The following is a 24436-nucleotide window of genomic DNA, read 5'->3' as shown; positions in this document are numbered from 1 at the left end:
CGGCACAGTAATAAAAAGATAATTCTGATAAAATACCTTTCTTCTAATAGTAATATATAGTTCTTGGCTTCCAGTGGATTTGGTCTAACGTGGTCTTCTAAACAAGAAAGAAGTACTCACCATGGTTGATATTAGGAAGACTGAAACTACTTAATTATTTCTACCAATATTTTTCACCAAGAATATTCTTCTACTATTAAGAGGTTTCCATTCTACTTAATTTCAGTTTCTCAGTAAAATAGTCTAGTTAGAGTCTGGAGGAACTCATGTACTTACTGGTCTTTAATTGGGACTTATCACAGCAAGAATTTCAGGAAACCCAGTATTTCCCTATAATGTTGAAATAAAATTTGTATAATCCAATAGGTCAGAAACTGCTACAGATACATCTGCAAGGCAAAATAATTTCAACATGATATGCTGTTCAGTTTTAAAATAAGGGAAGCCCATGTATTTGGTGACTGTAGCTGATCATAAGCAATGAGAGGCAACAACCTGAGCTGTCACCTGGATTAGTCTTACTTCGATTTTGGCAAACAGAGGTGAGATTTTAACCTCTTAGCTGTACTGGTAGGAGAAGTACATGTAGTATCTTAGAACTGGCAACAACAATTTGATAAAAAAAATACAGTCTACAGACTTGTTTAGTTCAGTTTAAAGAACTGTTATGGATCATTGAAAAGTCTACCATTTTTCTGTCTTATACTTGAATAATAATAGGTCAACATGACCTTTGTTGCCTTAGAGTATTTGTACAACAAGCGCCCGCTACGGATGTCAAGTTTTTGCTCTCAGACTTCTGAATTAACTTGACTAAGCTCCCTTACAAAACAACTTCTCCCACTTTAATTTTGCTTTAAAATTCAAAAAAGTCTATGCACACAAAAAATGAGGAGTCAAAATTATAATCATCTTCTGCATTTTCTTGAAGACCCCTGACTTTAATATCCACAAAACTCTAGTCAAATCATAAATATATTTCTAACCATTTCCATCTTAAAAAAAATCAACTTGATAATGAGTACCAACTTGATGCGAGGTATATTTTGGGTTGCTGAAGACAGGAATGCTGTTCATAAATGGTTCATACCTTTGAGAAATTGATACTATACTTGAAGAACCTACTAAGGAAGCCTAATAAACTCTTCATGAAATTATATGATAAGGGGACAAAATAAAGAAACACATGATGTAAGTGGGGGAAATTGTTTCATATGACAAACTCGCAGGTTCAATTCTGTAACTGCCACCAACCAGGCAGCCTGCAATCAATAAACCGCAGCCACTCTGAATTTCACTTACCTGGTGTTTGAGGAAGAGCTGGACAAGATCACATTAAAGTGCATATAAGATTTACACATTCTCAAAATTCCTTAATAGTTGGAACTAACAGGTTCATACTTAGATCACAGATTAGTCTTCAATTTAACCTCATTCTGAACCAGTATATTTCTTAACTGAGAACACAAAATGTTCTCTAAGTCAAGATTTAAATGGCTATCATTTATTTTAAATGACTATGTATAAGACATTTTCTATTAAACTCTCGAACAAACACTTAGCATATTAAAAATTATTTCCATATTCACCTTACAAAAAGAAAATTGATTCTAGAAACAAAGGATGACTTGCCCAAGTTTTCAGAGCCAGTCAGAGAGCAGCAGGAATTTGGGCAAGACTCTCTGTGACAGCAGGTTTCCTTTCCTTTTCTGTCTTTAAATTCAGTCTCATCTACAAGTTTTTCTATAGGAAGCAGAAATCAGAAAGAATTATACAGGACAGATTTAGTTGATTACAGAGACATTCAAGGGTCCAGATTTTTTTTTTTCTTCCTACTTGGGCAGATTAAAAACACACTCATAGGCTTAAAGAAATCTAAGCTCTGGAAATTATGCAAAGTTGATATGGAACCTAAAGACTTGTAGTCATTAAAATATTTGGTTTTCTAGATTAAAACAAGTCAGTCAAATACGAAGATCTTAACAATTTCTAATTCAGGAATTGTTTTAGATATTTTGAGGATGGGGAGAACAGTCCCCATTCACCATAAGCCTTTCCTCCTCACTCCTCTTTATATGATGATATTTTGGCATTTAATAAACCTCTCTATGATACACTGCATATTCCGTAACATTTATGGAAAAATATACTGTAAGCACAGTGGATTGGAGATGAGCCGGAAAGTAGAAGAGGAGAGAAAGGAGGCAGGTGTACATTCAAGAGAAGCCACACATCCCTCACCTTCTGTGAAGAGGCCACACCGAGCACAGGGAAATGTCAAATCTATACAGAATGCCGTGGTCAGTCGGAGAATTCTTCCAGATCAGTTAGCAGCTGAGATGCTACCTTTTCAACAACAGATAGCCTCTTGTTATAGGAGGAGCCTGGCGGGCTACAATCCATGGGGTCACAAAGAGTTGGACATGACTGAGCGACTAAGAACAGCGCGTAAGGAGAATTTATACAGTAGAATACAAACTGCATAGCAGTATACTCCTGTGTGTGTGTGTGTGTGTGTGTGTGTGTGTGTGTGTCTGTGTGTGTGTGTCTGTCTGTGTGTCTGTGTGTGTGTGTGCACGCGCGCACGCCCCTGCGTGCTTTTTCCTTTTTCATAAAGGATAGAACAATGTTATAGAACTGTCATGTGAATTCTGATATCAGTCTGGTTGACGTTGGAATTTTAATAATTCTGTGCTAATACTCAATACATTTAACTAATAACTCTCCGAAGTTAAAAATTAAAGTGACACATTAAATAGCATGTGGATGGTCACTTCAATCATTTTAAGCCGGCATTTTAATATAGAGACTATTAATTCTGGTACTTGAACAATGTCGTTTCAAAAGGCAAAAGTGTTATATTTAAAACCGCTGAAGGCTATGTGCTGAAGATTGAGAACAGTGTTATGAATAAACATACATTTTGTCTTAATGGCAATGTTTCCTTCTTCATTCTAGCTCTTTTTTCCCTCCGTACATCTTTCTTTTTCAGCAGTTACTATAATTCCTAGTCGACTTACACTTCCTGACTCCATTAAGTCAAAAGGATCATAAAAATATCTTGGGAAATCAAAACTGTGATTTCTATGTGTAGTTCTCACAGTGGATTTATGACACTGGTTTACTGAACTTAATGCATTCTTTTCAAACATGCCTGTTTATAATTCCTTTGGCCAAGTAATTGTTAATCATTACTTTTTTTTGCCTTTCTTTCCTGGTCCCTGTGTGATTTAATTCGTTATTTTTAAAGGTGGCTTAAGCATGAATATTCTCTACCTCACTGGGCTCAATATAACCCTTCACAGCTCCACTGAGTTGGAACAGTTCTTTTCATTTTTCCAAAGAACTTAGATTTTTTTTTTTTATTGGGGCCTCATCCTTAACTAAGTGTCAATAACATTCCCATGTTCAAAAACAAACCAACTGTGCCCCCTCTCTATGGTTGCATGATTATCCTCTGGCATACTAGTTATTTCTTATAAGCTTTCTACATATTTAATAGATAAAATGGGGATTCACTCTCTCAAAAATAGGAGAGGGAGCTCAGAATGCAAACTTAGGGGCTGGATGAAGGGATCCTTGCAAGGCCTGCTACTCTAAACATTTTCTGGTTCCCTGACTCCTATTTTCTACTTTTCCGTAATGTCAATCATTTCACAGGACCTCTTCTCTAAATAGTGGAAATTATATTTTGATAGGAAGGCAGCTCCTTTTGCAAAACAATTATTATTCTGTATGAGCACTATAAGACCTCATTTTTGATGCTTAATTAATGTTTAAGTCATGTTTTCTTATGAGGTTAAGACAGATGTTGGATAATAAAATTCATCTTGGAGCTGAGAATTTGAGAAGTAAATGAGCAGCTCCTAAATAATCCTGTCAACGAGAGCAAGGAAACATGAACAACAGCAATGATGATAATAATAACAGCTAATGTTTATGTACACTTACCTTAAGCCAGCCATTGTGTTAAACCCTTTAACTTATCTCACTTAATCCCCAGGACAAATCTATGGAATATGCATGATTACTCCCATTTTGAAGTGGCAGAAATGGGAATCCTAAGCAACTATCACAAATCGTCCATTAAATAAACATCAAATTTATTTTAGATTTAAACCCACAGAGTCATCTTCTTTCCTTGTATTCCTGCATTGTACTGCATTCATAAATAACAATGTTACCCTTGAAAATCTGGTTAACACAAAAAATCCCTATTATGTGCACATTGTTTTCAAAACTAAAATGTGATGCTATTAAAATTAAAAATTTTAAATGAATGCTGAATATGTTGATGAAATACAAAATCACCCATGTCTCTGTGCAAAATTAGAAATTGATGAAAACAAAGTATTGAATTTGAAAATTGATATTTTATAGTTCAAAGTGGGAAAGATGGCATCATTTTGTTTAAGATAACATTTTACCTTTTCTGATCTAAAGAATATCTTTTTATATTGTTTTCTTGTTATAAACAGTATGCTTATTCTTCAAATTATTACTAATGAAAGCATTCTATATTGAGACATGAATTATGAAAATATAAATCATAATAGTATAGAGGCATTTATAGTGCTTTTCATATTCACTTAAAATATAACCTTAAGGTACATTTTTTATGGTATTATTAATTTTATATACAGCCTAAAGAAGGTTTTGAATTATACTATTAGAATCTGAATACAAAATAAATGAGTTTATCCAGTTAACTTTAAATTGAATTGACCAAAAAGGGTGTTCACGTTTTAAAACCCTAAGCAAAGGTTTTGGCTGGCCAACCCAACATTTTACTTCAAGTACAGTAACTGGTTGCTCTTTCGGAGCAGGGATTTTTAGGTGGACCATTCAATAGGTTCCCAGGTGGTTTAAGTGCTCGTGACGGCTGGAGAAGTGATGGTCCCTAAACTTTGAGGAAGAAGGATGTGTCTGGGGTGTGGGCAGTCTCACGGCCAGCCTCCGTGGATAGACAAGTGTGTATGCACAGTGACACTGAATAAAACGCTAAAACAGAATGGAGACAAGATCAGCTATGAGTAAATTTCCCCAGAGAACATCAAGATGGGAGCCTGAAAGTAAAACTGTTGTAATGGGATGAGAACTTTCATATATTAAGACATCTGAATGTGTAGAGATTCAAGTTGTGCTTACATTTGAAAACCATATTCTGGTTATAGTAATTTCTGAATGTTAGTAACAGAGTTATAGGATATTAGTAATGCAGGAAAATATGTAAACAAAAGTTAAAGTTATCCACAACAGCACCTCCCAGAAATAAATACGGTTAATAGTTTGATGCATTTTTGTACTTTGTATTAAACAACTGGTAAGTTGAAGAGATGCTATTTTGTATAAACAATTTTATATTATACTTTTCTTTAATACCCATATCATGAGCATTTTTATTGTCATTGAAAATTATTTTTACGTTTTTATAATGACTATACAACATAGTATCTGGTCCCATCACTTCATGGGAAATAGATGGGGAAACAGTGGAAACAGTGTCAGACTTTATTTTGGGGGGGCTCCAAAATCACTGCAGATGGCGACTGCAGCCTTGAAATTAAAAGACGCTTACTCCTTGGAAGAAAAGTTATGACCAACCTAGATAGCATATTCAAAAGCAGAGACATTACTTTGCCAACAAAGGTCCATCTAGTCAAGGCTATGGTTTTTCCTGTGGTCATGTATGGATGTGAGAGTTGGACTGTGAAGAAGGCTGAGCGCCAAAGAATTGATGCTTTGGAACTGTGGTGTTGGAGAAGACTCTTGAGAGTCCCTTGGACTGCAAGGAGATCCAATCAGTCCATTCTAAACGAGATCAGCGCTGGGATTTCTTTGGAAGGAATGATGCTAAAGCTGAAGCTCTAGTACTTTGGCCACACCATGCGAAGAGTTGACTCATTGGAAAAGACTCTGATGCTGGGAGGGATTGGGAGCAGGAGGAGAAGGGGACAACAGAGGATGAGATGGCTGGATGGCATCACGGACTCGATGGACGTGAGTCTGGATGAACTCCAGGAGATGGTGATGGACAGGGAGGCCTGGCGTGCTGCGATTCATGGGTTCGCAAAGAGTCGGACACGACTGAGAGACTGAACTGAACTGAACTGATACAACATAGTCACCAGTTTTCTTTCTGGTACAACTTTCAAATTACAACTTTTAGGAAACATTTTTATTTTAGGTGTATTATACTTTACTTGGGCACAAAAATTTATTTTTTTCTTTCCCAGTTGTTCCTTTGAAGCATTCAGAAATAGGCAATCAATAAACAAATACTTCATTATTCTGGTTTTTATATTCACTGGTTGAATGAGCAAACAAAAACTTATTTAGTTCCTAGTTTTCTCACTGGTAAAATGGAGATGATAATAGTTTCTAATCTATAGCATTATTAAGGGTGAAGAGGACTAAATACAGAACTGAGCACAATATCAGACATAGTCAATCTGCAGTCAATGCTGTATCCTTTCATGTATATAATGATAATAGTAGTAATTATTATTACTCTCCTCACTGTGGTTCTCCTATGCTCTGGTTTTAAGCTGTTTAGGAGGTAACATGCTTTGGTGGAAAGATTACAATTTAGAGTGACAATGTTGGATATGTGGGTAAGGTACTTTTTGAAATGCTGGTATTCTCTCATTTGCAAAGTGGGACTAGGCCATAAACACTTAATAAATAGTAGCTGTTTCTCACCTTATAGATCCAATATTTCCTAGCAGATACATTTCTGATGAGCACTAGTGAGAATTAATCTAAATGAATGATAGTTTAGTTGACCAGGTCACCCTCTTGTTCCTTAACTGCAAGGTAAACATGGGGGGAGGGATGGGGAGAGAAGAGTGGATTGGGAGTTTGGGATCAGCAGATGCAAGTCGATACAACAGAATGGATAAATAAGCCAGGTGCTACTGTGCGTCACAAGGAACTCCATTCAGTATACTATGATAAAACATGATGGAGAAGAATGTTTAAAAGAATGTTTAAATATATATACATGTATATATATATATATATAACTGAATCACTTTGCTGAATAGCAGTAATTAATACAACAGTGTAAATCAACTATACTTTAATACAAGTAATAATACTTTTCAACTGTCTAGAGAGAACAATATATACAAGTGATATATTGAGACTTAATTCTGAAATGCGACCCCAGTATAATACAGGTTAGAAGATCATAACCAATAGCATTCCTATTCTTTACTTCCACCCCCATAAAAGGTATTGAATTTCCTTTTACTAAAAAAGAAATCAATTTTGTGGTCAAGATTATTATGAAATAAGTGAATTTTCTGAACTATGTTGAAGCTGCCTGGAACTATCCAAATAGCTTTGATTTGGTCAGTTCAATTTATAGCAATAAAAAAATCACCCAAACCAATGTAGTGACATCATCCACTAAAGAAACTGCTTGAACCTCTATATAAAGCATAACTCTTTCTACCTTTTTGCTCCATTATGCACATCTCTGAATAAACATGATTAAGAGGACACAGTTATTTAACTCTCACAATCCAAAAAGCATTCACTTGTAACATCATTCCATTTCTTGCTGCTGCTGCTAAGTCGCTTCACTCGTGTCCGACTCTGTGTGACCCCATAGACGGCAGCCCACCAGGCTCCCCCGTCCCTGGGATTCTCCAGGCAAGAACACTGGAGTGGGTTGCCATTTCCTTCTCCAGTGCATGAAAGTGAAAAGTGAAAGTGAAGTCACTCAGTCGTGCCCAACTCTTAGCGAGCCCATGGACTGCAGCCCACCAGGCTCCCCCGTCCATGGGAGTTTCCAGGCAAGACTACAGGAGTGGGGTGCCATTGCCGTCTCTGCATTTTGTTTCTTAGCACAGGCCTATGTGGTAGGGAGGGAGAAAGAGGCATAGCATGTCATATGGATTAGAAATATTTGACACAGATTACTGCATATATTCACAGGGTCACGTGGAATTATGGGGTCAACGGAAGTGTTATTAAAAATGTAAAGCCAGGCCTTCTTTCCTTAATCAGTAGTCATAAAGCCATTTAAAAGGAAGTTGAGAAGTAGAATAAAGCTTCATTTAACTTGTTTCCTCTCTTTTAGAGAAAATCAGCCTTCACACTATACATTAAAAGTCAATGGTTTTCAAGTCTGAATGGAGTGTGTGAAAACAATATGAATTTGTAGACTATTAGCAAGGCCTATTCTATAATATTTCTATTATTTTTAATTGTCTAGTGGCAAAGGTGAAATGCAAGGAACAGTCATAAAAATATCATTCAACTCAAATGTTATAAGGGATTCAGTCAATCTTATTTTGATCTCAAACTTAAATTCACATTAAAGAAAATGTTAAAAACAGTCAAGATAGAATAGAAACTTATTCTAGCTGAATAGGCTATACAACTAAAGACGAAGAGATGATGATCTGACCATTAATCAAGATAAAACAGTTTGTATTTTAGAAAATTAGGAGAAATTTTGCATGATTCTTCACAAATAGCACAGATAAAAGATATGAGAATTCAACAAGTCATTTTCCCTTGCAATACTGATGTCAATAAGGTGATACAGCGGCGTTTCCCACTGGTACTGCATACATAGGGGATTGATCTCTATAAGTTCAGTAAAATACCATGACTAATACCTGCATCAATATTAACTCTAAGCAAATTTCAGCATGCAGAATATACTTTCTGTACATAGCAGGCACTAAAATATAGAAGAAAAATTAAATCAATTCTAAAAATGTATCTATTTTCTTATCTCAAAGTGACTAACAATATAATGAATCAATTACAGTTGGTGACAAACACTATCTGTACTTGCAGTTCTCAGCTAGGGGTAGGAGGTAGACAATTTAGCCCCTCACCCCCAGGAGACATTAACTAATGTCTGGTGTCAATTTTGGTGGTCAAAACTGGAGGAGGCAAGACGTGCAGCTAGCATCTAATGCATAGAATACAAGGATGCTGCTTAATATTCTATTTACAATGAGCAGGACATCCTCTTTCCTGCCACATCCAACAGTGAATTATCTGGCCAAAAACATCAATGGTGTCAAGGATGAGAGACTTTGATCTATACTGATATTCTCTGCTGCCAGAGTATAAAATATGATTTGCTTTAAAACACTCATTATTTTATTTCAGAAATATTTTTAAAAGTAAGTAAAAAGAAAGTAGGGAATAAGTGCCACAAACTAGAAAAACTGAAGGCAATGAGGTGATTTAGAGTGACACTGGAAGATCATGTGAGAGACGGAGGAGATTCTACCATCACGTTGAAAAGTTTGGGGCCAAGACCAGAATGAGTCTACACTGTTGCGTGATGAAAGGGGGAATCACAATGTTCTCTCCAGTCATCTTATGACCTTGAATTGAGTACCTCCTCGGTAGCATGGTTTTAAATGAATTTGTGTCTCATTTTACCTTAAACACGGCTGATGAAAGCTCAGCTGGACAATGTCTCGAAACCCCTTTTTCTGCTGCAGCCCTCAGACCTGCTTCTGAACCTCTCACTGGGTTGTGTTGCAATAATCACTGCAGCTGCTCTTTGAATGCTGACTCCAGCATTAGTAAATATGCATTATTTTGGGTCAGCTAATAACATCCCCTGTAATAGATGGACATAACATGTCTGAATTTGGAGTAGAGGTTAATCAGAAGGGCCACTGAACCAGTTGTACTCAAATACTTGTAACAGTGAGTAAATTCAGTCACACTTTCACCTTATCCTGCACAACACAGGAAAGCCTTATAAAATGCTGTCAGGACAGGAATGATCTTTTTAATTTAAACACAGTGCCAATGGAAAGAGGATTTCTACCCCCACCCCCATCCCCGCCCGAAGCACCGGAACATTTTCATTTCAAAGTAATTGTAAGAAGGTACTTGTGCAATCTCTAGATTTCTTTGTATGGTACACAAATGCAGTTGCTAGAGAGTTTAAAATAGCACAAACTAAATATATACAACCTGATCAACAGTAGCTTAACTACAGGGAAGGAAGAACACTGCTTGAGGCTTTGCATGCTGTTGATTTGACCAAGTCTGGTAATTAACACAATCCATGTGGTGATATTTGGATTTGATGGTTAAATCACATTTATACAAAGAAAGGTTTTATCCAGAGCGCAATTTTACCATAACTTTAAGAAACAAGTAATCGAGAGACTTTACTATAAGACCTAAAATTAAGGCCCAATAGCATGTACACGGACACCTAGGAAAAATGAGAAGGGTGTCAGACAATTCAGATAACCTGATGCCAAGTTCACCTCACACCCTGCTCCCGTCCGTAAGGTCCCCCAGCCCAGACTGTTCCCTTAGCTCAGGGATGAAGCATCAAAGTGAACGTGCTAGCCACTCCTGGTCTGACTCTGCAACCCCGTGGACTGTAGCCCACCAGGCTCCTCGGTCTATGCGATTTTCCAAGCAAAAATACTGGAGTGGGTTGCCATGCCCTTCTCCAGGAGATCTTCCTGACCCAGGGGTGAGGCATAGTTCCTACTTGTTTCTGAGCATTCAGGTTATGAAACCTTCATTCAGCAACCTCAATAATTACCTAGCTTAAGAATTATTTTTCAGGGAGCCATGAATATAAACCAGAGAAACTAAAGCAACCTACAAAGGGATATACTATTCAAAACATTCTACAGATGAAGACTTTCCTCCTAGAAAAGGAAATTATGGCACAGCTTCCAGGTACCATAATTGGAATGTTTAAGAAATTAGAGCAGGTCAGCTGCCATCTTTCTTCCTTAAGACCATTTCCCCAGGAACTGGAAATGAAGTGAATCATAGGACAGCTTCTTTACCTTCTCCCAAAACAATCATGAAAGGCTGAAAAGATCAATACGAGATTGTTTGGAGTATAAGAAAATATCGGGTTGGCCAAAAAGCTCATTTCAACTTTTCTGTTACCTCCTTTGGACAAACTTGAATGAACTTTTTGGCCAATCCAATGCTACATATGTTTTCCATCCAGAATAGGAGTGTAAAAAGGAAACCTGTGATAATTCTCTTCAAATCTAGGTATAAATGATTGGACACTAGTTTGATAAGAATAAATAATCAAATGTTTTAAAACGACTGATTTCTAATTTTTAAGTGATATGTTCAAGTAATTGGGATTATTAGAATTATAAAAGTCAGCTTATTAAATGATTATTTTATTATATTATTACTTTCAATTCATGAAGGTGATAATTGCCAATTTAAATATTTGTTCTTCTCTCCCCCTAGCTAAGCTAATTTAAATAGAGATAATTCAGACTAACAACTCAGGAATAGAAAATGAATGAAAAAAAAAATTCTTAGTTTATATTTGCAACACTTCAATTTTTACTTCTTCCCTTGTATCAGACAAGAACCGTAAGAGAAATATTGATTAACTATATAACTGTAGCTTGGATTTTAATGCTGTTTGCAATTACCTAACATATATAAGAATTAACATTTATGTAAAAAGGAGTTAAAAGGTCTCAGGAGCTGAGACTTTTTTGGAACTACACTAAGGTTGATAAACATTCTGCACCAAAAAATGCAAAGAAAGGTTGAGTTGTATTGTTTTCAAGTTGTCCTTAAATGCGTAAATTTTGACAATCAGTTACTTAAATTTTCCTACTGGACATTAGGGATATGCAATATTGTTGAGATATTTTTCTTGCTAAATATCTCCTTTTATATGTTCTTACAGTGAAAACCAATGAGAATGTTTATAGTCACCGAAATCTACAAATAATATTTTATGTAGGTTACCACTGTGATTATAAAAAGTCCTAGTGAGCAGAGAAGAAGAAAAGAATAATTAATAAGCGGGGTGAGGTATCAAATGTCAAAGAGGAAGCAATGCTCTAGACTGCTTTGCAGGATTCCTACCTCTGCAGTGAACTCCCTTATGCAAATCACATAATCTGTTAGTTTTGGCTTCCTCATTAGTAAAATAAGGAATTGGGCTGGAGGTCTCTTGGGAAGTTTTTCAAGTTCTGGTAGAGCACACATACATATCTTTGTTTCAATCAAAATGCCTTATTTGTAAATCACACTGAAGCATGGTTATTTTCATCATTTTATTATCTTCAGCAAGTTATAAAATATTATGCTTTGCTTTAATATGCTTATTTTTTTCTTGGAAAATTATCTTATGAAAAGAATTTTGGACTAACATTTTCAATAAAAATATATCATTTCTTATTCCACAATAGAAGTATAAGATTATTCCTAATTTGGGGCTGCAAACATGGGTCTGATCATATATTATTTGGTACTAATAATTTTAGTTTGTTTTTTTTTAATCAACACTGTTGATTTTATATGTGAACTCTGAAAATTCTCGAGGGTAAGTTTAAAGTTAGATTTTGAAGTAAGCAATACCAGGAATATCTGTTTCTAAACCAGTGACTTACTAAATATTTTTCCAAAATATGAACTAGCTGTCATTTGTGACTGCCTTGTACTTAAAGTAGAATGCTACACTTGCTACGCCTTCTCATTGAACAGATTCAACAGTACCTTGCAAGTAAATAAATTACACTGGAAAAAATTAATTAAATACTGAAAGCATGTATCTCCATAGACATGAAAAATGAGAATGCATTTCTTTGTTTTTCATAAGGTAAATTTCCTTCCAATGCAAATGTCACCCTCAAATGTCAATCTACAAATGAGACTCACTAAGTACCTGACTTTTTACTACATAAAATGATGATACTTGTTATGTTTTATATCTATACTTTTACATTGTTAAAAAAGTAAAGACCATGACACAAATGATCCAGTACATTTTCACCAACTCAACAAATATCAGACAGCTGCAAGAATGATCAGTAGTGATATTACCACCAGTGAGGTGACCCGCAGCTGTTACTGACTTGCTAAGTTGTGTCCAACTCTTTGCAACCCCATGGACTACAGCATTCCAGGCTCCTCAGTTCTCTACTATCTCTCAGAGTTTGCTCAAATTCATGTCCAGACCCACAATTAGATATATACAGTCTATTTCAAAGTATCTCAATTCCAGTTTGAAATACAACCTACTTTTTAAAGAATGGAATAACACTAATTTCATTTCTCTTAATAACAAGACAATTTCAGGTTATACACAGCAAATGCATTTATTTTTATCTAATTGCACACAAGCTAAAGATGACAGCATGTCCTTGCATATATAATATATTTGCATGAAAATTTAAATTATCTCTTTACTATGTGTAACTTGACTTTGATAGCTATTAAATCTATTTCTAAGAGTTTTTTTGATGTGGAACATTTTTAAAGTTTTTATATAATTTGTTACAGTTCTTCGGTTTAATCTTTTAGCCTTGTGGGTGGAACCTGCACCCCTGCATTGGAAGGCCAAGTCCTAACCACTGGGCAGTCAGTGCAGTCCCTATTAAATCTATGTTTATATTTCTGGAGAAGGAAATGGCAAACCACTCCAGTATCCTTGCCTGGAAAATTCCATGGACAGAGGACCCAGGTAGGCTGCAGTCCATGGGGCTGCAAAGAGTTGGGCACCACTGAGTGACTAACACTTTATTAATTTACTTTCATTTACACATTACTCGATATAAATTTCAAGTAAATTAATGAGTGTGATATTCTTCCTTCTGATGCTAAACTATTCATATTTCTAATCCATGAAGCAGCCTCATGAAATTGTGCTTTAAGATAACTTTAAATAGAAATAAAACAAAGTCTAGAAATGTTTAACTAGAGAGAGAAATACTGAAATACTGAGTTTTTAAGACTCTTTTGGTACATCGATTAAGATATTCAATTTAGCAATTATTTCAACCTTCTGTGGGCCCCTGGAGCACCATGCAATATGATGTATATAACAGAATCATACTCTGTTCAATCAATGAAAGAATCTATACACCATCAAACAGTAATCAATTTTCAATGAGGGAATAAATTAGGTCTGTATCATTTGGCTCAGACATTAGCTCAGTTCAGCAAACATAAACTGTATGCTGGGAATGTGCTAATTAGTGGGATGCAAATGACAGCTAAGAGGACTCTCTGCTCTCTCCCCTCCAACGTCTTATAGTCTGCTATATTTTGGAATGTTTTGACAAATATCAAATATTTGATAAATAAATACCAGAAATATTTATTAGGTTGGTGCAAAAGTAAGTGTAATTTTGCATTGCTGAAATTTGCCAGTTGATAAAGGAATACATTCTTAAATAAACATATTTATGTTGTACAGCATTTTAACGCTCATTTCTTGCTTGTTTTTTTTTTTGTTAATGACATTATTTGCTGTGTATTTTATATTTATTTATACTAGGGAAATGGTGTTAGACAAAAAGCAAATTTGAGTGATTTTTTTATTTGAGTTCAAAAAGGGGTTGTAAAGTAGCAGAGATAACTTGCAACATCAACAATTCATTTGGCCCAGGAATTGTTAATGAACATTTAGTGCAATGGTGATTCAAGAAGTGTTGCACAGGAAACAAGAGCTTTGAAGATGAGCAGCACAGTGGCCAGCCATTGAAAGTCAACAACAACGAAATGAGAGGCTCACTGAAGCTGATCCTCTTAAAACTACACGAGAATTTGCCAAAGAACTCAACATCAATCATTCTGTGGTGGTTTGGCATTTGAAACAAATTGAAAAGGTGAAAAATATCGATAAATGGGTACCTCCTGAGCTCACCAAAGGAAAACAAAAATTGTCCTTTTGAAATATCTTCTCTTATTCTATCCAACAACAATGAACCATTTCCTGATTGGATTGTGACATGTGACAAAAAGTGGATTTTATACAACAACCGGCAACAACTAGCTCAGTGGTTGGGCTGAGAAGAAGCTCCAAAGCAATTCCCAAAGCCAAACTTGCACTAAAAAAAGGTCACAGTCACTGTTTGGTGGTTTGTTGCCAGTCTGATCCACCACAGCTTTCTGAATCCCAGTGAAACCATTATATCTGAGAAGTATGCTCAGCAAATTGATGAAATGCACCAAAAACTGCAATGCCTGCAGCCCGCATTTGTTCAGTAGAAAGGACCCAAGTCTTCTCTGCAACAATGCCTGACTGCATATCGCACAAGCAATGCTTCAAAAGTTGAACGAACTAGGCTACAGAGTATTGCCTCATCTGCCATATTCACCTGCCCTCTGTCAACTGACTACCACTTCTTCAAGCCGTCTTGACAATTTTTTGCAGGGAAAATCCTTCCACAACCAGCAGGTGGCAGAAAATGTTTCCCAAGAGTTTGTCAAACCCCAAAGCACAGATTTTTTACACTACAAGAACAAACAAACTTATTTCTCATTGGCAGAAATGTGTTGATTGTAATGGATCCTATTTTGTTCGATAAAGATACGTTGAAACTGAAACTGAAGTTGCTCAGTCGTGTCCGACTCTTTGTGATCCCATGGACTGTAGTCTACCAGGCACCTCAGTCCATGGAATTTTCCAGGCAAAAGTACTGGAGTGGGTTGCCATTTCCTTCTCCAGGGGATCTTCCCAAAGATATGTTAGAGCCTAGTTATAATGATCTGATGCAAAGAGCCATCTCAGTGGAAAAGACCCTGATTCTGGGAAAGACTGAGGACAGGAGGAGAAGGGGACAACAGAAGATGAGGTGGTTGGATGGCATCACCTACTCCATGGACATGAGTCTCAGCAAACTCCCGGAGATAGTGAAGGACCAAGAAGCCTGTCATGCTGCAGTCCATGGTGTTGAAAAGAGCTGGACACGACTGAGCAACTGAATGACAATATAATGATTTAAAATTCATGCTCTGAAATCACAAGTACATTTGCACTAACCTAATACATAGTATAATAGACTATGTTGAAAAAAATGATGTGGTTCACTATGGAAATTCAGAGAAATCTTGTTGGAAATCACATCTCAACTGAATCTTGGAGGATAAGACAAATTGATCAGGAGAATGATGGAGAGGGAGGATACTTTGAGTGAATGCCAGTTACAGAAGCAGGTCAGATACTCAGGAAAAAGGACAGTTTGTGTAGCGGAGCATAGACTACAACATGAAAATGACACGATGTTGCAGCAGAGGTAATAGGAAGGGCCCTGTATTTCAAGCTAACAACTTAGACTTTATAGCTAGGCTCGTAAAGTGCTTTAAGCAGTGGGGTGATAGGATCTGATTTGCATTTTAGATTTTAAATTAGTAGAATTCAACAAATACTAATGAGATGGATGAATCTGTGTGATGATACACTGATTCCCAAAATTTAAACTTCATGAGTGCATGTGTATGTATGTATATGTGTGTGATGTACACAGAACACAACAATACAAGCATTATGCAAAATGAAACGCCTAACGTAAATAGGAAAACATGGGTTGACATTCAGAAGTATTTATTTCTCTGCCCAACTACACTGATCTTCATGGAAATTCTTACTTATCTTAATGAATAAATACTGCACTGGGTTGAATTACATTTCTCCCAAACACATAACCACCAAGAAAGTCAAAATGTGTCCTTACTTGGAAATAGGGTTTTTGCAGAGGTAATTAGTTCCTTCAAGATGAAGTCATACTGGGTAAGGGTGACTCCAACGACTGATGTCCTTGTAAGACAGCCAAGTGAAGACACAGAGATAGAAATACAGAGGGAAGACGGTCATGTGAAGGTACAGAGATGGACGCACAGAGGCAAGACAGCCATGTAAAGATACCGAGACATAAACACACAGAGATAAGATACCCATGTGAAGATACAGAGACGGACACACAGAGGCAAGACAGCCATGTGAAGACAGAGGCGGGCAGTGGAATGAAGCAGCAACAGGTCACAGTACACCAAGAACTGCTGACAACCACCAGACGCTAGGAAGACTGATGCTTACGCTGAAGCTCCGATACTTTGGCCACCTGATGTGAAGAGCCAACTCATCGGAAAAAGACTCTGATGCTGGGAAAGACTGAAGGCAGAAGAAAGGGGCAACAGAGGACGAGGTGGTTGGATGGCATCACTGACTCAATGGACATGAGTTTGAGCAAGCTCTGGGAGTTGGTGATGGACAGGGAAGCCTGGCGTGTGCCAGTCCACGGGGTCACAAAGAGTTGGACACAACTGAGCTACTAAACTCCACCACCACCATCAGATGCTAGAGGAGAGGTATGGGTCAGTTACTCCCTCTGAGTCTCCAGACAGAAACAACTATGCTAACACCTTAATTCCAGACTTATGTCTCCAGAACCATGAGAGAATAAATTTCTGTTGTCCTAAGCTACACAGTTTATAGTATTATTTTACAACAGCCCTTGGAACCTAATATATGCACACATGGAAGCATCTCCTGTCTAGGCTGCAAGGGCTCTAGGGGAGTCGACTGTGGTCCCAAGAAGAGGATATTCCCATCAGCACAGCATGAAGAAGACAAAACACTGTCCTCCTACTACTTGTATTTGGCATCTCTTCATATGCCTTCCTCCCCGTCTGCCACTTATTTTCCACCTGGATTTGCATTGGGAAATATTTACAGTCTTTATTAGTTATTCATCCATACTGAATGCATATATAAAAATTACCTTGATTTTTGTGTACCCTGATTTGCCAAGGTGCTGCCTTACTTTTATGGAGACTCTGGTTAAAAGCTAATTCAATATGTGCTATAAAAAATGCTCACTACTTTAATCAATACACCATGCAGGGCTTTTGTAAGATGAATGTTTGAGTGTTTCAGCCATAACTGATTTTTAAAGGTTATTAGACTGAGACCTCTCCCTTCTGCTTCATGCAGTCCCTTTGGTACAGAGTAAGAAGATTAGCATCAGTGTTTGGGGAGCAAGCTTACTGAGTCAGAAGACATGAGGAATATCATTAAGTTTTTAAAATAACAGCATGCACTTGTTTCAACTAAATTTGAGGAGAAACCAAATGTAGAGGGAGCAGAATGATTTAAAATGAGTCTAAATTCATTGAAGTTGGAATACATACTATCATCAAGACAAGTCAGGAAACAAAAACAGCAGAGGTCCTAGAGGCTTAAAAGCAGTGGCCTGGAACTAAACTTCCTTCACCTGGAAGAGAGTGAACTTCTTACTTTCAACCTTAAGAAGCACCTAATTTTTCAGATGACAGAGTGATTGTGGAAAGACTGCAGAGAAGAAAGTTGACAAATACAAGAGGAATTACAGTAGGTATACACTCCCACAGAAGCAGCAATCTATTGATGTTTCTTCTTCTCTAGTTCTTCTGGAAAACTTGGAAGGAAAAGAACACCCCCATTTCCTAACCTGCAGGTATAAGACAGATCTCAGACAAATCCCCTAAGGGATTTCTTTTTTTTAATATAAATTTATTTATTTTAATTGGAGGCTAATTACAATATTGTATTGGTTTTGCCATACATCAACATGAATCAGCCACAGGTATACATGTGTTCCCCATCCTGAATCCCCCTCCCTCCTCCCTCTCCATACCATCCCTCTGGATCATCCCAGTGCACCAGCCCCAAGCATCCTGTATCATGCATCGAACCTGGACTGGCGATTCGTTTCTTATATGATATTATACATGTTTCAATGCCATTCTCCCAAATCATCTCACCCTCTCCCTCTCCCACAGATTCCAAAAGACTGTTCTATACATCTGTGTCTCTTTTGCTGTCTCACATACAGGGTTATCGTTACCATCTTTCTAAATTCCATATATATGTGTTAGTATACTGTATTGGTGTTTTTCTTTCTGGCTTACTTCACTCTGTGTAATTGGCTCCAGTTTCATCCACCTCATTAGAACTGATTCACATGTATTCTTTTTGATGGCTGAGTAATACTCCATTGTGTATATGTACCACAGCTTTCTTATCCATTCATCTGCTGATGGACATCTAGGTTGCTTCCATGTCCTGGCTATTATAAACAGTACTGCGATGAACACTGGGGTACACGTGTCTCTTTCAATTCTGGTTTCCTCGGTGTGTATGCCCAGCAGTGGGATTGCTGGGTCATAAGGCAGTTCTATTTCCAGTTTTTTAAGGAATCTCCATACTGTTCTCCATACTGGCTATACTAGTTTGCATTCCTACCACCAGTGTCAGAGAGTTCCCTTTTCTCCATACCCTCTCCAGCATTTATTGCTTGTAGACTTTTGGATCGCAGTCATTCTGACTGGCGTGAAATGGTACCTCATTTTGGTTTTGATTTGCATTTCTCTGATAATGAGTGATGTTGAGCAGCTTTTCATGTGTTTGTTATCCATCTGTATATCTTCTTTGGAAAAATGTCTATTTAGTTCTTTGGCCCATTTTTTGATTGGGTCATTTGTTTTTCTGGAATTGAGCTGCAGGAGTTGCTTGTGTATTTTTGAGATTAGTTGTTTGTCAGTTTCTTCATTTGCTATTATTTTCTCCCATTCTGAAGGCTGTCTTTTCACCTTGCTTATAGTTTCCTTCGTTGTACAGAAGCTTTTAAGTTTAATTAGATCCCATTTGTTTATTTTTGCTTTTATCTCCAATATTCTGGGAGGTGGGTCATAGAGGATCCTGCTGTGATGTATGTCAGAGAGTGTTTTGCCTATGTTCTCCTCTAGGAGTTTTATATTTTCTGGTCTTACATTTAGATCTGTAATCCATTTTGAATTTATTTTTGTATATGGTGTTAGAAATAAAAGGCCAAGAGATAAATCTACTCACCTATGGACACCTTACCTTTGACAAAGGAGGAAAGAATATACAATGTATTAAAGACAATCTCTTTAACAAGTGGTGCTGGGAAAGCTGGTCAACCACTTGTAGAAGAATGAAACTAGAACACTTTCTAACACCATACACAAAAATAAACTCAAAAGGGATTTCTTAGAAGATGAGAAAAATCATTCCTTTTCCATGGGAGTGATGCAAGCCTAGTTTCTCCTTGCTGGACCCTGGCAGGACTACTGTTTTTAAAAGGGCAAAATATGAGTGTTTCTGATTGAAATTATGGATCCCTCTCAAAGATCCATAATTCTCTTATCACTGAAACCTTAAACAAAGCCCTTGAGACAAATCATCAATGGTCCAATAAATGAAAAAATAAAATAAAATAGAAAGCCATCTAAGGGTCCACTCTAGTCTGAATTTCAATATAGGTAAATTTGTAACACATTAACCTTGGAAACACTTCCATTAATAAATATGTTTAACACATCATTTTCTTATTACAGACATGTATTTTTTCTTGGAAAAGACAAGTGTATTTTACATTCTTCATACATAGATGTATAAGAAATAATGGGAGCTGGATATTAGAAAAATCACCTGGTTAGAAGAATAACTTGGAGAAGGAAATGGCAACCCACTCCAGGTTCCTCTCCTGGAAATCCCATGAACAGAGGAGCCTGGAGATCTACAGTCCATCATGGGTTTGCAAAAGAGTAGGACACGACTGAGTAATCATATAGCAACAGCAACAGAGGAATGACTAGTCACCAAAGTTTTGGCAGTAGAGACAGCTACCATGATGATTAAAGTATCATTTTTCAAACTAGGAAAAAAATTAGAGATTGCCATTAGAAATAAATATCACAGGCTGCTTAGATTATAAAAGGATACAGGAGGAAAATAAGAAGTAGTTGCTTAGGTTCTTATGATCTGTACCATCCAATATGGTAGCCAATGGTCACGCTAGTTATTTATGTATATATTTATTTATTTTTTATTTTTTTGGGGGGGGAGAAGAGAAATTTTTTTTTAATAGATATATATATATATATAATTTTACTTTACAATACTGTATTGGTTTTGCCATACATTGACATGAATCCGCCACAGGTGTACATGAGTTCCCATTCCTGAACACCCCTCCCACCTCCCACCCCATATCATTTCTCTGGATCATCCCTGTGGACCAGCCCCAAGCATCCTATATCCTGTATCGAACATAGACTGGCGGTTTGTTTCTTACATGATAGTATACATGTTTCAGTGCCATTCTCCCAAATCATCCCACCCTCTCCCTCTCCCTCAGAGTCCAAAAGTCCATTCTATACATCTGTGTCTCTTTTGCTGTCTCGCATACAGGGTCATCATTACCATTTTTCTAAATTCAATATATATGTGTTAGTATACTGTATTGGTGTTTTTCTTTCTGGCTTACTTCACTCTGTATAATCAGCTCCAGTTTCATCCATCCCATTAGAACGGATTCAAATGTATTCTTTTTAATGGCTGAGTAATACTCCATTGTGTAAATGTACCACAGCTTTCTTATCCATTCCTCTGCTGATGGACATCTAGGTTGTTTCCATGTCCTGGCTATTATAAACAGTGCTGCAATGAACATTGGGGTACATGTGTCCCTTTCAATTCTGGTTTCCTCAGTGTGTATGCCCAGCAGTGGGATTGCTGGGTCATATGGCAGTTCTATTTGCAATTTTTTAAGGAATCTCCACACTGTTCTCCATACTGGCTATACTAGTTTGCATTCCCACCAACAGTGTAAGAGGGTTCCCTTTTCTCGGGCTAACAAACACATGAAAAGATGCTAGTTAATCTCAAATTCAAATAAATGGAAATTAAACAAAGCTTAGTTCTCAATTGTCTTAGCTACATTTCAAGTGCTCAATAACCACAAGTGGCTGTGTTTGGAGAAGATCTAGAACATTTACAACTTTGTATGAAGTTTTATCTTACTTTATGTGGTCAACTTATCATTTACTCCATTAGCATCTATTGGCATAAATATTAATCCGGTTTCCCAAAGCGTAGGATTGTTTCCTCCAGAGATGTTTAAATACTAGGAAAGCCAAGCTTCCTATTTAGCTTCAAGTATGTTTCCTTCTCATCTTATGATTGCCGAGTACCAGGCTTGATGGAAAACCTCATGATAGCACTCACTCAACTTTTTACAAAGCTACTTGAACTGATTACAGAACACACTGTCACATTTTAAATTGCATTTGAGTCAATGGACTATATGACCTTTGGCACACTGCTTTTGCCATTTACTGTGGATTCGAAAGTACCTTCATTGATGGTGTTGGTTTTAAAATGGCTATTTTCAAAGAAAGCCATCTCAAAAGTAAGGTGCATGTCTATATAGCATAATGAGGAAGAAAAAAAAATGAGGCAGGGTTGGTTTTAAAAATTACTCAATTAGACAAATAAAAGACAATTCAACAGAAGTACAGGCATAGTTCTCAACAATTCCTTCAAAAAAGAGGGTATACAAACTACCAGTAAGGATAACCTCTTTAAAAACTTGAAAAATGTTCATTTAAACTAACCTTCATATAATGAACATGCACCACAACAGCTAAAACTTTCAAACATTCATTTCTAAATGGTGGAGTTGTGGTTTAACTAGCAACTCAGTACTTTGGTTTTGAGAGTCTAAACTGATCCAACCACTTTAGGAAAATGCTGTACATCCTAATTTGGTATTAACTCTTGCTAGCTCTATACCTGGAGAAGGCAATGGCACCCTACTCCAGTGCTCTTGCCTGGAAAATCCCATGAATGGAGGAGCCTGGTAGGCTGCAGTCCATGGGGTCGCTAAGAGTCGGACACGACTGAGTGACTTCACTTTTACTTTTCACTTTCATGCATTGGAGAAGGAAATGGCAACCTGCTCCCATGTTCTTGCCTGGAGAATCCCAGGGACAGAGGAGCCTGGTGGGCTGCCGTCTATGGGGTCACACAGAGTTGGGCATGACTGAAGCGACTTAGCAGCAGCAGCAGCTCTATACCATGAAAATGTTTATAGCAATTCTATTGAAATAGCCCCAAACGGGAAACAACTCAATGTTTATCAACATGAAATGAATACATAAATGTAGAATAAGCATACAACAAAATATTATTATTCAGGAAAATAAACAAATATTTCAGATAACAAAATGGGTAATTTTTCACAAATGTTATTTTGAACTAAAGAAATCAGAGGGGAAATAATGTGTATTTTATCATTTCATTTGTATGTTAATTTAAAATTTAAAAAAAAGACAAAAAAAAAAAAAAACCACCTTAATCTATGGGAATAAAAATCAGGTGAATTTAAGTAGTAGTAACTTAGACTGGTTCCAAATAGGAAAGGAGTACGTCAAGGCTGTATATTGTCACTCTCCTTATTTAATTTATGTGCAGAGTACAGCAAGAGAAACACTGGGCTGGAAGAAGCACAAGCTGGAATCAAGATTGCTGGGAGAAATATCAATAACCTCAGATATGCAGATGACACCACCCTTATGGCAGAAAGTGAAGAGGAGCTAAAAAGCCTCTTGATGAAATTGAAAGAGGAGAGTGAAAAAGTTGGCTTAAAGCTCAAGATTCAGAAAACTAAGATCATGGCATCTGGTCCCATCACTTCATGGCAAAGATGGGGAAACAGTGGAAACAGTGTCAGACTTTATTTTTTGGGGCTCCAAAATCACTGCAGATGGTGACTGCAGCCATGAAATTAAAAGATGCTTACTCCTTGGAAGAAAAGTTATGACCAACCTAGATAGCATATTCAAAAGCAGAGACATTACTTTGCCAACAAAGTTCCTTCTAGTCAAGGATATGGAGTTCAGTCATGGGGATGCAAAGTCGGACAGGACTGAGCGACTGAACTGAAATGAACTCAGAGAAGGCTTGATGGCTACTTCTAGGGTGTCAATATAATTCACTTATTGAGCTGGTGAACATCCCATGGAGTTTTTGTTAGAATTTAGGAATAGGAAAATGGCAGTGGTAGTGAGCTCTTGTTGTACCACCAGGATGTCTGGTTTCCCTTTCAGCTCGAGCACTCAGGCTATGCATCTTTGGGCAAAATTTAACCCTCATAGTTTGTAGCCTAATAGATAGTCAGATGAGTCACTCAGTCGTGTCTGACTCTGTGACCCCATGGACTGCAGCATGCCAGGCCTCCATCACCAACTCCCAAAGTTTACTCAAATTCATGTCCATTGAGTCGGTGATGTCATCCAGCCAACTTATCCTCTCTCGTCCCCTTCTATTCCTGCCTTCAGTCTTTCCCAGCATCAGGGTCTTTTCAAACGAGTCAGCTCTTTGCATGAGGTGGCCAAAATATTGGAGTTTCAGCTTAAGAATTAGGCCTTCCAATGAACACCCAGGACTGATTTCCTTTAGGATGGACTGGGCAGCCCAAGGGACCCTAACAGTCTTCTCCAACACCACAGTTCAAAAGCATCAATTCTTCGATGTTCAGCTTTCCTTATAGCCCATCTCTCACAGCCATACATGACCACTGGAAAAACCATAGCTTTGACTAGATGGACCTTTGTTGGCAAGGTAATGTCTCTGCTTGTCAATATACTTTCTAGGTTGGTCATAACTTTCCTTCCAAGGAGTAAGTGTTTTTTAATGTCATGGCTGCATTCACCATTTGCTGTGATTTTGGAGCCCCCCAAAATAAAGTCTGTCACTGTTTGCCATCTATTTGCCATGAAGTGATGGGACCAGATGCCATGATCTTCGTTTTCTGAATGTTGAGCTTTAAGCCAACTTTTCCACTTTCCTCTTTCACTTTCA

At 37.2% G+C, this 24436-nt stretch overlaps 1 protein-coding gene across 1 annotated transcript in view; it reads right to left on the bottom strand.

The window, feature by feature from the left end:
• Positions 1–24436, bottom strand: part of CNTNAP2 (contactin associated protein 2) — a 1413967-nt gene that overhangs the window by 1347198 nt on the left and 42333 nt on the right. The gene's annotated exons all lie outside the window — the stretch shown is intronic.

The sequence above is a fragment of the Oryx dammah genome, unplaced genomic scaffold, assembly GCF_014754425.2.
Source record: "Oryx dammah isolate SB20612 unplaced genomic scaffold, SCBI_Odam_1.1 HiC_scaffold_18, whole genome shotgun sequence".
In the NCBI taxonomy this organism is placed as follows: domain Eukaryota; kingdom Metazoa; phylum Chordata; class Mammalia; order Artiodactyla; family Bovidae; genus Oryx; species Oryx dammah.
Note: the sequence above shows the minus strand (reverse complement) of the source record. Positions and strands in the feature narration are given on the sequence as shown.